This window comes from Vidua chalybeata, chromosome 2 (assembly GCF_026979565.1).
Source record: "Vidua chalybeata isolate OUT-0048 chromosome 2, bVidCha1 merged haplotype, whole genome shotgun sequence".
NCBI lineage: Eukaryota > Metazoa > Chordata > Aves > Passeriformes > Viduidae > Vidua > Vidua chalybeata.
The window spans coordinates 114586309-114600104 of record NC_071531.1 but is presented as its reverse complement, the minus strand read 5'-3'; the positions used below and the strand labels follow the sequence as shown (position 1 = coordinate 114600104).

General features: G+C 66.3%; 1 protein-coding gene across 1 annotated transcript in view; it reads right to left on the bottom strand.

Moving 5' to 3' along the window:
* Nucleotides 1-788: 788 nt before the first annotated feature.
* Nucleotides 789-13796, bottom strand: part of LOC128783762 (uncharacterized) — a 44267-nt gene continuing 31259 nt past the window's right edge. The window contains exons 28-38 of the mRNA XM_053934804.1: nucleotides 11847-13666; nucleotides 11522-11698; nucleotides 9549-11359; nucleotides 9171-9400; nucleotides 7189-9008; nucleotides 6864-7040; nucleotides 4882-6701; nucleotides 4557-4733; nucleotides 2575-4394; nucleotides 2250-2426; nucleotides 789-2087 (exon numbers count right to left, since the gene is read on the bottom strand). The gene's annotated coding sequence lies outside the window, so the exon portion shown is untranslated. The remainder of the gene's footprint in view (nucleotides 2088-2249; nucleotides 2427-2574; nucleotides 4395-4556; nucleotides 4734-4881; nucleotides 6702-6863; nucleotides 7041-7188; nucleotides 9009-9170; nucleotides 9401-9548; nucleotides 11360-11521; nucleotides 11699-11846; nucleotides 13667-13796) is intronic.

Below are 13796 nucleotides of genomic sequence, written 5' to 3'. Positions count from 1 at the left end.
GCCGTTCCACTCTTGAGCTCGAAGACGCCGCTCCTCCAGCTCGCTCTTGCCTCGCCGTTCCACTCTTGAGCTCGAAGACGCCGCTCCTCCAGCTCGCTCTTGCCTCGTCGTCCCACGGCTTCTGCAAAGGTGGACAGGGAGAGTCAGGCCTGAGGAACTCCAGCTCCCAAAGGGAATGCCACCCAACAGCCCCACAGCGAGATCCTCGTGCCACCACCCACACAGCCCCCCAGCTGCCCAAAAGCCTCCAAGTTCAGCTTGACTCACCATCGCAACGTCCGACGCGGTCCCACGCCGTGCTGGGAGCCGGGCCCTCTGGGCAAATGAAGCTGGGCGTGCAAAGCAGCGGCCAAGAGGCTGCACCCCTGCTTACAGGGGGCTCAAGCCGCTGCCTGGACTGCAAAGTGCCCGGGGCCCCAGAGCACTGGCCCCGACTTACAGGGCGGCTCTGGTCCCCAAGGCCTAAGGAGGCTCCTTCTCTCCAATTCCGGGCCGCTCCCCACTAACGGGGCGGGCGCCCCACGCAGGCTGCCAGCTGAAGGGAGCACAAAGGCTCCCAGACCCGCAGCCTGCTTACAGGCCGGCCCACACCCAGGGAGCCACGGAGCTCGGCCTTCCCCCAAGGCAACAGGAACCAGCCTCTAGAGTCAGGCAGTCGAGCTCACGGCCTAAGGCCGAGGGGCCCGAGGGGCCGCGAGCCCAGCCCTGAGGACAGGGAGGGCGCATGCCTGGCCCCATGACTCCTGGCCCCACGCCTCTGAAAGACCGGGGCCAGGGATACCCGCCTGATTACAGGGGGTCCCTCCAACCGCCCGCCGAGGCCAGGGGACGCACAGAACCCCACTTACGGGGCCGTCCCCTGCAGCCCGGCACCCCCCAACAAGCACCACGGAGCACAGGCTCCGGCCTGCGCCCCACTTAGGGAGAGGCCGGAGCCCAGCCGCGGCGCAGCACGGCACACAGCCGTCTGCAGGAGCCCCGGGAGCCTCCTCAACAAGGCCGCCAGGGAGGTGGCACCAGCCCAAAGCAGCGCCAAAGGTGGGACCGCGCCCTGCGGCACAGCACTTCTTCAACCTGCCCCCTGGCAAGGGCCCGGGAGCGCTGGTTCCTGTCAGCTGGCTAAAGGAGCCTCCCCAGCCCTGCTTACAGGGACCTGGGTGGGGCTGCTCCTGGGGCAAAGGGCGCTGCAAGGTCCCGACACGTGCCCCGAGTACGGGGCCGGCAGGACCCAGGCCCTGGCTACAGGCGGGTCACAATGCCCCGCTGCCGTTAGGCGGCTTCGCGCTGTCCTCAGAAAGCAGGGGCAAGGCCGGACACTTTCTCCACCCGTGCATTTTGGGCACCCGCCTGTGGCTGCACAGAACCCCTCTTTCCCTCCTGGGAAGTCTAAGCTACGCTGCTCTATCTCTAAAGGGGGGGCTGAAGCACAAACACACTTCCTCACTCACACCAGCTAAGGGGAAGACAGGGGAAGGGAAGACAGGGGAGGGCAAGACAGTCCCAGAAGAGGGAGCAAGTTCCGTGCAGCCAACCTGCTCTAGGGAGCCATTCCTAAAACTGAGCGGGAGAGGAAAGCATCAGACCCTGCCCGTGCACTCCAAGGAGGCCGCAGGGGCCTCGACGCGCTGAGGCGCTTCAGGGCTGGCACAGGGACGTGGGCTGTGACGCGCCCCGAGTACAGGGGGTCACGCTGGCCAGGGGCCAGCAGCAGGCAGAAAGCTGCCGGGGCTGGGGAAAAGCCCTGCCCTGCTTACAGGGTAGCCGGGCTGGGGGCCGGGAGAGCTCCGTTTCCCCTCCCAGGTGCGGAGACAGGGGCTCTCCCCCTCCTTACAGCGTTGCCCCTCTCTCCGGGCAGCCAAAGGAGCACGACGGCAAAAGGCCGACCACAGCAAAGACCCAGCCCTGCAGACAGGGAGGGCGCCCAGTGCAAAGCCAGCCGCGGCACCCTGAAGGTGCCCTGGCCTGGAAAAGCCCTTTGCCCAGAGGGCCCCTCCTGGCCCCTCTTCAGCTCCAAGCTGGCTCTTGCCTCGCCGTTCCACTCTTGAGCTCGAAGACGCTGCCGCTCTTGCCTCGTCGTCCCACGGCTTCTGCCAATGGACGATGACACGCTCAGGCCTGAGAAGCTCCACACCCTGTGCCTGAAGGGAACCGCGACCGCACAGCTCCACGGGGACATTCTCAAGGAGCCACCCACAGATCCCCGGGCTGCCCAAAAGCCTCCAACTTCAGTTCCAAGCTGCTGCTCTTACCTCGCTGTTCCAATCCTGAGCTGCAAGCTGCCAATGCTGAAGCTCGCTCTTGCCTCGCCGTTCCACTCTTGAGCTCGAAGACGCCGCTCCTCCAGCTCGCTCTTGCCTCGCCGTTCCACTCTTGAGCTCGAAGACGCCGCTCCTCCAGCTCGCTCTTGCCTCGTCGTCCCACGGCTTCTGCAAAGGTGGACGAGGACAGAGTCAGGCCTGAGGATCTCCAGCTCCCAAAGGGAATGCCACCCAACAGCCCCACAGCGAGATCCTCGTGCCACCACCCACACAGCCCCCCAGCTGCCCAAAAGCCTCCAAGTTCAGCTTGACTCACCATCGCAACGTCCGACGCGGTCCCACGCCGTGCTGGGAGCCGGGCCCTCTGGGCAAATGAAGCTGGGCGTGCAAAGCAGCGGCCAAGAGGCTGCACCCCTGCTTACAGGGGGCTCAAGCCGCTGCCTGGACTGCAAAGTGCCCGGGGCCCCAGAGCACTGGCCCCGACTTACAGGGCGGCTCTGGTCCCCAAGGCCTAAGGAGGCTCCTTCTCTCCAATTCCGGGCCGCTCCCCACTAACGGGGCGGGCGCCCCACGCAGGCTGCCAGCTGAAGGGAGCACAAAGGCTCCCAGACCCGCAGCCTGCTTACAGGCCGGCCCACACCCAGGGAGCCACGGAGCTCGGCCTTCCCCCAAGGCAACAGGAACCAGCCTCTAGAGTCAGGCAGTCGAGCTCACGGCCTAAGGCCGAGGGGCCCGAGGGGCCGCGAGCCCAGCCCTGAGGACAGGGAGGGCGCATGCCTGGCCCCATGACTCCTGGCCCCACGCCTCTGAAAGACCGGGGCCAGGGATACCCGCCTGATTACAGGGGGTCCCTCCAACCGCCCGCCGAGGCCAGGGGACGCACAGAACCCCACTTACGGGGCCGTCCCCTGCAGCCCGGCACCCCCCAACAAGCACCACGGAGCACAGGCTCCGGCCTGCGCCCCACTTAGGGAGAGGCCGGAGCCCAGCCGCGGCGCAGCACGGCACACAGCCGTCTGCAGGAGCCCCGGGAGCCTCCTCAACAAGGCCGCCAGGGAGGTGGCACCAGCCCAAAGCAGCGCCAAAGGTGGGACCGCGCCCTGCGGCACAGCACTTCTTCAACCTGCCCCCTGGCAAGGGCCCGGGAGCGCTGGTTCCTGTCAGCTGGCTAAAGGAGCCTCCCCAGCCCTGCTTACAGGGACCTGGGTGGGGCTGCTCCTGGGGCAAAGGGCGCTGCAAGGTCCCGACACGTGCCCCGAGTACGGGGCCGGCAGGACCCAGGCCCTGGCTACAGGCGGGTCACAATGCCCCGCTGCCGTTAGGCGGCTTCGCGCTGTCCTCAGAAAGCAGGGGCAAGGCCGGACACTTTCTCCACCCGTGCATTTTGGGCACCCGCCTGTGGCTGCACAGAACCCCTCTTTCCCTCCTGGGAAGTCTAAGCTACGCTGCTCTATCTCTAAAGGGGGAGCTGAAGCACAAACACACTTCCTCACTCACACCAGCTAAGGGGAAGACAGGGGAAGGGAAGACAGGGGAGGGCAAGACAGTCCCAGAAGAGGGAGCAAGTTCCGTGCAGCCAACCTGCTCTAGGGAGCCATTCCTAAAACTGAGCGGGAGAGGAAAGCATCAGACCCTGCCCGTGCACTCCAAGGAGGCCGCAGGGGCCTCGACGCGCTGAGGCGCTTCAGGGCTGGCACAGGGACGTGGGCTGTGACGCGCCCCGAGTACAGGGGGTCACGCTGGCCAGGGGCCAGCAGCAGGCAGAAAGCTGCCGGGGCTGGGGAAAAGCCCTGCCCTGCTTACAGGGTAGCCGGGCTGGGGGCCGGGAGAGCTCCGTTTCCCCTCCCAGGTGCGGAGACAGGGGCTCTCCCCCTCCTTACAGCGTTGCCCCTCTCTCCGGGCAGCCAAAGGAGCACGACGGCAAAAGGCCGACCACAGCAAAGACCCAGCCCTGCAGACAGGGAGGGCGCCCAGTGCAAAGCCAGCCGCGGCACCCTGAAGGTGCCCTGGCCTGGAAAAGCCCTTTGCCCAGAGGGCCCCTCCTGGCCCCTCTTCAGCTCCAAGCTGGCTCTTGCCTCGCCGTTCCACTCTTGAGCTCGAAGACGCTGCCGCTCTTGCCTCGTCGTCCCACGGCTTCTGCCAATGGACGATGACACGCTCAGGCCTGAGAAGCTCCACACCCTGTGCCTGAAGGGAACCGCGACCGCACAGCTCCACGGGGACATTCTCAAGGAGCCACCCACAGATCCCCGGGCTGCCCAAAAGCCTCCAACTTCAGTTCCAAGCTGCTGCTCTTACCTCGCTGTTCCAATCCTGAGCTGCAAGCTGCCAATGCTGAAGCTCGCTCTTGCCTCGCCGTTCCACTCTTGAGCTCGAAGACGCCGCTCCTCCAGCTCGCTCTTGCCTCGCCGTTCCACTCTTGAGCTCGAAGACGCCGCTCCTCCAGCTCGCTCTTGCCTCGTCGTCCCACGGCTTCTGCAAAGGTGGACGAGGACAGAGTCAGGCCTGAGGATCTCCAGCTCCCAAAGGGAATGCCACCCAACAGCCCCACAGCGAGATCCTCGTGCCACCACCCACACAGCCCCCCAGCTGCCCAAAAGCCTCCAAGTTCAGCTTGACTCACCATCGCAACGTCCGACGCGGTCCCACGCCGTGCTGGGAGCCGGGCCCTCTGGGCAAATGAAGCTGGGCGTGCAAAGCAGCGGCCAAGAGGCTGCACCCCTGCTTACAGGGGGCTCAAGCCGCTGCCTGGACTGCAAAGTGCCCGGGGCCCCAGAGCACTGGCCCCGACTTACAGGGCGGCTCTGGTCCCCAAGGCCTAAGGAGGCTCCTTCTCTCCAATTCCGGGCCGCTCCCCACTAACGGGGCGGGCGCCCCACGCAGGCTGCCAGCTGAAGGGAGCACAAAGGCTCCCAGACCCGCAGCCTGCTTACAGGCCGGCCCACACCCAGGGAGCCACGGAGCACGGCCTTCCCCCAAGGCAACAGGAACCAGCCTCTAGAGTCAGGCAGTCGAGCTCACGGCCTAAGGCCGAGGGGCCCGAGGGGCCGCGAGCCCAGCCCTGAGGACAGGGAGGGCGCATGCCTGGCCCCATGACTCCTGGCCCCACGCCTCTGAAAGACCGGGGCCAGGGATACCCGCCTGATTACAGGGGGTCCCTCCAACCGCCCGCCGAGGCCAGGGGACGCACAGAACCCCACTTACGGGGCCGTCCCCTGCAGCCCGGCACCCCCCAACAAGCACCACGGAGCACAGGCTCCGGCCTGCGCCCCACTTAGGGAGAGGCCGGAGCCCAGCCGCGGCGCAGCACGGCACACAGCCGTCTGCAGGAGCCCCGGGAGCCTCCTCAACAGGGCCGCCAGGGAGGTGGCACCAGCCCAAAGCAGCGCCAAAGGTGGGACCGCGCCCTGCGGCACAGCACTTCTTCAACCTGCCCCCTGGCAAGGGCCCGGGAGCGCTGGTTCCTGTCAGCTGGCTAAAGGAGCCTCCCCAGCCCTGCTTACAGGGACCTGGGTGGGGCTGCTCCTGGGGCAAAGGGCGCTGCAAGGTCCCGACACGTGCCCCGAGTACGGGGCCGGCAGGACCCAGGCCCTGGCTACAGGCGGGTCACAATGCCCCGCTGCCGTTAGGCGGCTTCGCGCTGTCCTCAGAAAGCAGGGGCAAGGCCGGACTCTTTCTCCACCCGTGCATTTTGGGCACCCGCCTGTGGCTGCACAGAACCCCTCTTTCCCTCCTGGGAAGTCTAAGCTACGCTGCTCTATCTCTAAAGGGGGGGCTGAAGCACAAACACACTTCCTCACTCACACCAGCTAAGGGGAAGACAGGGGAAGGGAAGACAGGGGAGGGCAAGACAGTCCCAGAAGAGGGAGCAAGTTCCGTGCAGCCAACCTGCTCTAGGGAGCCATTCCTAAAACTGAGCGGGAGAGGAAAGCATCAGACCCTGCCCGTGCACTCCAAGGAGGCCGCAGGGGCCTCGACGCGCTGAGGCGCTTCAGGGCTGGCACAGGGACGTGGGCTGTGACGCGCCCCGAGTACAGGGGGTCACGCTGGCCAGGGGCCAGCAGCAGGCAGAAAGCTGCCGGGGCTGGGGAAAAGCCCTGCCCTGCTTACAGGGTAGCCGGGCTGGGGGCCGGGAGAGCTCCGTTTCCCCTCCCAGGTGCGGAGACAGGGGCTCTCCCCCTCCTTACAGCGTTGCCCCTCTCTCCGGGCAGCCAAAGGAGCACGACGGCAAAAGGCCGACCACAGCAAAGACCCAGCCCTGCAGACAGGGAGGGCGCCCAGTGCAAAGCCAGCCGCGGCACCCTGAAGGTGCCCTGGCCTGGAAAAGCCCTTTGCCCAGAGGGCCCCTCCTGGCCCCTCTTCAGCTCCAAGCTGGCTCTTGCCTCGCCGTTCCACTCTTGAGCTCGAAGACGCTGCCGCTCTTGCCTCGTCGTCCCACGGCTTCTGCCAATGGACGATGACACGCTCAGGCCTGAGAAGCTCCAGACCCTGTGCCTGAAGGGAACCGCGACCGCACAGCTCCACGGGGACATTCTCAAGGAGCCACCCACAGATCCCCGGGCTGCCCAAAAGCCTCCAACTTCAGTTCCAAGCTGCTGCTCTTACCTCGCTGTTCCAATCCTGAGCTGCAAGCTGCCAATGCTGAAGCTTGCTCTTGCCTCGCCGTTCCACTCTTGAGCTCGAAGACGCCGCTCCTCCAGCTCGCTCTTGCCTCGCCGTTCCACTCTTGAGCTCGAAGACGCCGCTCCTCCAGCTCGCTCTTGCCTCGTCGTCCCACGGCTTCTGCAAAGGTGGACGAGGACAGAGTCAGGCCTGAGGATCTCCAGCTCCCAAAGGGAATGCCACCCAACAGCCCCACAGCGAGATCCTCGTGCCACCACCCACACAGCCCCCCAGCTGCCCAAAAGCCTCCAAGTTCAGCTTGACTCACCATCGCAACGTCCGACGCGGTCCCACGCCGTGCTGGGAGCCGGGCCCTCTGGGCAAATGAAGCTGGGCGTGCAAAGCAGCGGCCAAGAGGCTGCACCCCTGCTTACAGGGGGCTCAAGCCGCTGCCTGGACTGCAAAGTGCCCGGGGCCCCAGAGCACTGGCCCCGACTTACAGGGCGGCTCTGGTCCCCAAGGCCTAAGGAGGCTCCTTCTCTCCAATTCCGGGCCGCTCCCCACTAACGGGGCGGGCGCCCCACGCAGGCTGCCAGCTGAAGGGAGCACAAAGGCTCCCAGACCCGCAGCCTGCTTACAGGCCGGCCCACACCCAGGGAGCCACGGAGCACGGCCTTCCCCCAAGGCAACAGGAACCAGCCTCTAGAGTCAGGCAGTCGAGCTCACGGCCTAAGGCCGAGGGGCCCGAGGGGCCGCGAGCCCAGCCCTGAGGACAGGGAGGGCGCATGCCTGGCCCCATGACTCCTGGCCCCACGCCTCTGAAAGACCGGGGCCAGGGATACCCGCCTGATTACAGGGGGTCCCTCCAACCGCCCGCCGAGGCCAGGGGACGCACAGAACCCCACTTACGGGGCCGTCCCCTGCAGCCCGGCACCCCCCAACAAGCACCACGGAGCACAGGCTCCGGCCTGCGCCCCACTTAGGGAGAGGCCGGAGCCCAGCCGCGGCGCAGCACGGCACACAGCCGTCTGCAGGAGCCCCGGGAGCCTCCTCAACAAGGCCGCCAGGGAGGTGGCACCAGCCCAAAGCAGCGCCAAAGGTGGGACCGCGCCCTGCGGCACAGCACTTCTTCAACCTGCCCCCTGGCAAGGGCCCGGGAGCGCTGGTTCCTGTCAGCTGGCTAAAGGAGCCTCCCCAGCCCTGCTTACAGGGACCTGGGTGGGGCTGCTCCTGGGGCAAAGGGCGCTGCAAGGTCCCGACACGTGCCCCGAGTACGGGGCCGGCAGGACCCAGGCCCTGGCTACAGGCGGGTCACAATGCCCCGCTGCCGTTAGGCGGCTTCGCGCTGTCCTCAGAAAGCAGGGGCAAGGCCGGACACTTTCTCCACCCGTGCATTTTGGGCACCCGCCTGTGGCTGCACAGAACCCCTCTTTCCCTCCTGGGAAGTCTAAGCTACGCTGCTCTATCTCTAAAGGGGGGGCTGAAGCACAAACACACTTCCTCACTCACACCAGCTAAGGGGAAGACAGGGGAAGGGAAGACAGGGGAGGGCAAGACAGTCCCAGAAGAGGGAGCAAGTTCCGTGCAGCCAACCTGCTCTAGGGAGCCATTCCTAAAACTGAGCGGGAGAGGAAAGCATCAGACCCTGCCCGTGCACTCCAAGGAGGCCGCAGGGGCCTCGACGCGCTGAGGCGCTTCAGGGCTGGCACAGGGACGTGGGCTGTGACGCGCCCCGAGTACAGGGGGTCACGCTGGCCAGGGGCCAGCAGCAGGCAGAAAGCTGCCGGGGCTGGGGAAAAGCCCTGCCCTGCTTACAGGGTAGCCGGGCTGGGGGCCGGGAGAGCTCCGTTTCCCCTCCCAGGTGCGGAGACAGGGGCTCTCCCCCTCCTTACAGCGTTGCCCCTCTCTCCGGGCAGCCAAAGGAGCACGACGGCAAAAGGCCGACCACAGCAAAGACCCAGCCCTGCAGACAGGGAGGGCGCCCAGTGCAAAGCCAGCCGCGGCACCCTGAAGGTGCCCTGGCCTGGAAAAGCCCTTTGCCCAGAGGGCCCCTCCTGGCCCCTCTTCAGCTCCAAGCTGGCTCTTGCCTCGCCGTTCCACTCTTGAGCTCGAAGACGCTGCCGCTCTTGCCTCGTCGTCCCACGGCTTCTGCCAATGGACGATGACACGCTCAGGCCTGAGAAGCTCCACACCCTGTGCCTGAAGGGAACCGCGACCGCACAGCTCCACGGGGACATTCTCAAGGAGCCACCCACAGATCCCCGGGCTGCCCAAAAGCCTCCAACTTCAGTTCCAAGCTGCTGCTCTTACCTCGCTGTTCCAATCCTGAGCTGCAAGCTGCCAATGCTGAAGCTTGCTCTTGCCTCGCCGTTCCACTCTTGAGCTCGAAGACGCCGCTCCTCCAGCTCGCTCTTGCCTCGCCGTTCCACTCTTGAGCTCGAAGACGCCGCTCCTCCAGCTCGCTCTTGCCTCGCCGTTCCACTCTTGAGCTCGAAGACGCCGCTCCTCCAGCTCGCTCTTGCCTCGTCGTCCCACGGCTTCTGCAAAGGTGGACGAGGACAGAGTCAGGCCTGAGGATCTCCAGCTCCCAAAGGGAATGCCACCCAACAGCCCCACAGCGAGATCCTCGTGCCACCACCCACACAGCCCCCCAGCTGCCCAAAAGCCTCCAAGTTCAGCTTGACTCACCATCGCAACGTCCGACGCGGTCCCACGCCGTGCTGGGAGCCGGGCCCTCTGGGCAAATGAAGCTGGGCGTGCAAAGCAGCGGCCAAGAGGCTGCACCCCTGCTTACAGGGGGCTCAAGCCGCTGCCTGGACTGCAAAGTGCCCGGGGCCCCAGAGCACTGGCCCCGACTTACAGGGCGGCTCTGGTCCCCAAGGCCTAAGGAGGCTCCTTCTCTCCAATTCCGGGCCGCTCCCCACTAACGGGGCGGGCGCCCCACGCAGGCTGCCAGCTGAAGGGAGCACAAAGGCTCCCAGACCCGCAGCCTGCTTACAGGCCGGCCCACACCCAGGGAGCCACGGAGCTCGGCCTTCCCCCAAGGCAACAGGAACCAGCCTCTAGAGTCAGGCAGTCGAGCTCACGGCCTAAGGCCGAGGGGCCGCGAGCCCAGCCCTGAGGACAGGGAGGGCGCATGCCTGGCCCCATGACTCCTGGCCCCACGCCTCTGAAAGACCGGGGCCAGGGATACCCGCCTGATTACAGGGGGTCCCTCCAACCGCCCGCCGAGGCCAGGGGACGCACAGAACCCCACTTACGGGGCCGTCCCCTGCAGCCCGGCACCCCCCAACAAGCACCACGGAGCACAGGCTCCGGCCTGCGCCCCACTTAGGGAGAGGCCGGAGCCCAGCCGCGGCGCAGCACGGCACACAGCCGTCTGCAGGAGCCCCGGGAGCCTCCTCAACAAGGCCGCCAGGGAGGTGGCACCAGCCCAAAGCAGCGCCAAAGGTGGGACCGCGCCCTGCGGCACAGCACTTCTTCAACCTGCCCCCTGGCAAGGGCCCGGGAGCGCTGGTTCCTGTCAGCTGGCTAAAGGAGCCTCCCCAGCCCTGCTTACAGGGACCTGGGTGGGGCTGCTCCTGGGGCAAAGGGCGCTGCAAGGTCCCGACACGTGCCCCGAGTACGGGGCCGGCAGGACCCAGGCCCTGGCTACAGGCGGGTCACAATGCCCCGCTGCCGTTAGGCGGCTTCGCGCTGTCCTCAGAAAGCAGGGGCAAGGCCGGACTCTTTCTCCACCCGTGCATTTTGGGCACCCGCCTGTGGCTGCACAGAACCCCTCTTTCCCTCCTGGGAAGTCTAAGCTACGCTGCTCTATCTCTAAAGGGGGGGCTGAAGCACAAACACACTTCCTCACTCACACCAGCTAAGGGGAAGACAGGGGAAGGGAAGACAGGGGAGGGCAAGACAGTCCCAGAAGAGGGAGCAAGTTCCGTGCAGCCAACCTGCTCTAGGGAGCCATTCCTAAAACTGAGCGGGAGAGGAAAGCATCAGACCCTGCCCGTGCACTCCAAGGAGGCCGCAGGGGCCTCGACGCGCTGAGGCGCTTCAGGGCTGGCACAGGGACGTGGGCTGTGACGCGCCCCGAGTACAGGGGGTCACGCTGGCCAGGGGCCAGCAGCAGGCAGAAAGCTGCCGGGGCTGGGGAAAAGCCCTGCCCTGCTTACAGGGTAGCCGGGCTGGGGGCCGGGAGAGCTCCGTTTCCCCTCCCAGGTGCGGAGACAGGGGCTCTCCCCCTCCTTACAGCGTTGCCCCTCTCTCCGGGCAGCCAAAGGAGCACGACGGCAAAAGGCCGACCACAGCAAAGACCCAGCCCTGCAGACAGGGAGGGCGCCCAGTGCAAAGCCAGCCGCGGCACCCTGAAGGTGCCCTGGCCTGGAAAAGCCCTTTGCCCAGAGGGCCCCTCCTGGCCCCTCTTCAGCTCCAAGCTGGCTCTTGCCTCGCCGTTCCACTCTTGAGCTCGAAGACGCTGCCGCTCTTGCCTCGTCGTCCCACGGCTTCTGCCAATGGACGATGACACGCTCAGGCCTGAGAAGCTCCACACCCTGTGCCTGAAGGGAACCGCGACCGCACAGCTCCACGGGGACATTCTCAAGGAGCCACCCACAGATCCCCGGGCTGCCCAAAAGCCTCCAACTTCAGTTCCAAGCTGCTGCTCTTACCTCGCTGTTCCAATCCTGAGCTGCAAGCTGCCAATGCTGAAGCTTGCTCTTGCCTCGCCGTTCCACTCTTGAGCTCGAAGACGCCGCTCCTCCAGCTCGCTCTTGCCTCGCCGTTCCACTCTTGAGCTCGAAGACGCCGCTCCTCCAGCTCGCTCTTGCCTCGTCGTCCCACGGCTTCTGCAAAGGTGGACGAGGACAGAGTCAGGCCTGAGGATCTCCAGCTCCCAAAGGGAATGCCACCCAACAGCCCCACAGCGAGATCCTCGTGCCACCACCCACACAGCCCCCCAGCTGCCCAAAAGCCTCCAAGTTCAGCTTGACTCACCATCGCAACGTCCGACGCGGTCCCACGCCGTGCTGGGAGCCGGGCCCTCTGGGCAAATGAAGCTGGGCGTGCAAAGCAGCGGCCAAGAGGCTGCACCCCTGCTTACAGGGGGCTCAAGCCGCTGCCTGGACTGCAAAGTGCCCGGGGCCCCAGAGCACTGGCCCCGACTTACAGGGCGGCTCTGGTCCCCAAGGCCTAAGGAGGCTCCTTCTCTCCAATTCCGGGCCGCTCCCCACTAACGGGGCGGGCGCCCCACGCAGGCTGCCAGCTGAAGGGAGCACAAAGGCTCCCAGACCCGCAGCCTGCTTACAGGCCGGCCCACACCCAGGGAGCCACGGAGCTCGGCCTTCCCCCAAGGCAACAGGAACCAGCCTCTAGAGTCAGGCAGTCGAGCTCACGGCCTAAGGCCGAGGGGCCCGAGGGGCCGCGAGCCCAGCCCTGAGGACAGGGAGGGCGCATGCCTGGCCCCATGACTCCTGGCCCCACGCCTCTGAAAGACCGGGGCCAGGGATACCCGCCTGATTACAGGGGGTCCCTCCAACCGCCCGCCGAGGCCAGGGGACGCACAGAACCCCACTTACGGGGCCGTCCCCTGCAGCCCGGCACCCCCCAACAAGCACCACGGAGCACAGGCTCCGGCCTGCGCCCCACTTAGGGAGAGGCCGGAGCCCAGCCGCGGCGCAGCACGGCACACAGCCGTCTGCAGGAGCCCCGGGAGCCTCCTCAACAGGGCCGCCAGGGAGGTGGCACCAGCCCAAAGCAGCGCCAAAGGTGGGACCGCGCCCTGCGGCACAGCACTTCTTCAACCTGCCCCCTGGCAAGGGCCCGGGAGCGCTGGTTCCTGTCAGCTGGCTAAAGGAGCCTCCCCGGCCCTGCTTACAGGGACCTGGGTGGGGCTGCTCCTGGGGCAAAGGGCGCTGCAAGGTCCCGACACGTGCCCCGAGTACGGGGCCGGCAGGACCCAGGCCCTGGCTACAGGCGGGTCACAATGCCCCGCTGCCGTTAGGCGGCTTCGCGCTGTCCTAAGAAAGCAGGGGCAAGGCCGGACTCTTTCTCCACCCGTGCATTTTGGGCACCCGCCTGTGGCTGCACAGAACCCCTCTTTCCCTCCTGGGAAGTCTAAGCTACGCTGCTCTATCTCTAAAGGGGGGGCTGAAGCACAAACACACTTCCTCACTCACACCAGCTAAGGGGAAGACAGGGGAAGGGAAGACAGGGGAGGGCAAGACAGTCCCAGAAGAGGGAGCAAGTTCCGTGCAGCCAACCTGCTCTAGGGAGCCATTCCTAAAACTGAGCGGGAGAGGAAAGCATCAGACCCTGCCCGTGCACTCCAAGGAGGCCGCAGGGGCCTCGACGCGCTGAGGCGCTTCAGGGCTGGCACAGGGACGTGGGCTGTGACGCGCCCCGAGTACAGGGGGTCACGCTGGCCAGGGGCCAGCAGCAGGCAGAAAGCTGCCGGGGCTGGGGAAAAGCCCTGCCCTGCTTACAGGGTAGCCGGGCTGGGGGCCGGGAGAGCTCCGTTTCCCCTCCCAGGTGCGGAGACAGGGGCTCTCCCCCTCCTTACAGCGTTGCCCCTCTCTCCGGGCAGCCAAAGGAGCACGACGGCAAAAGGCCGACCACAGCAAAGACCCAGCCCTGCAGACAGGGAGGGCGCCCAGTGCAAAGCCAGCCGCGGCACCCTGAAGGTGCCCTGGCCTGGAAAAGCCCTTTGCCCAGAGGGCCCCTCCTGGCCCCTCTTCAGCTCCAAGCTGGCTCTTGCCTCGCCGTTCCACTCTTGAGCTCGAAGACGCTGCCGCTCTTGCCTCGTCGTCCCACGGCTTCTGCCAATGGACGATGACACGCTCAGGCCTGAGAAGCTCCACACCCTGTGCCTGAAGGGAACCGCGACCGCACAGCTCCACGGGGACATTCTCAAGGAGCCACCCACAGATCCCCGGGCTGCCCAAAAGC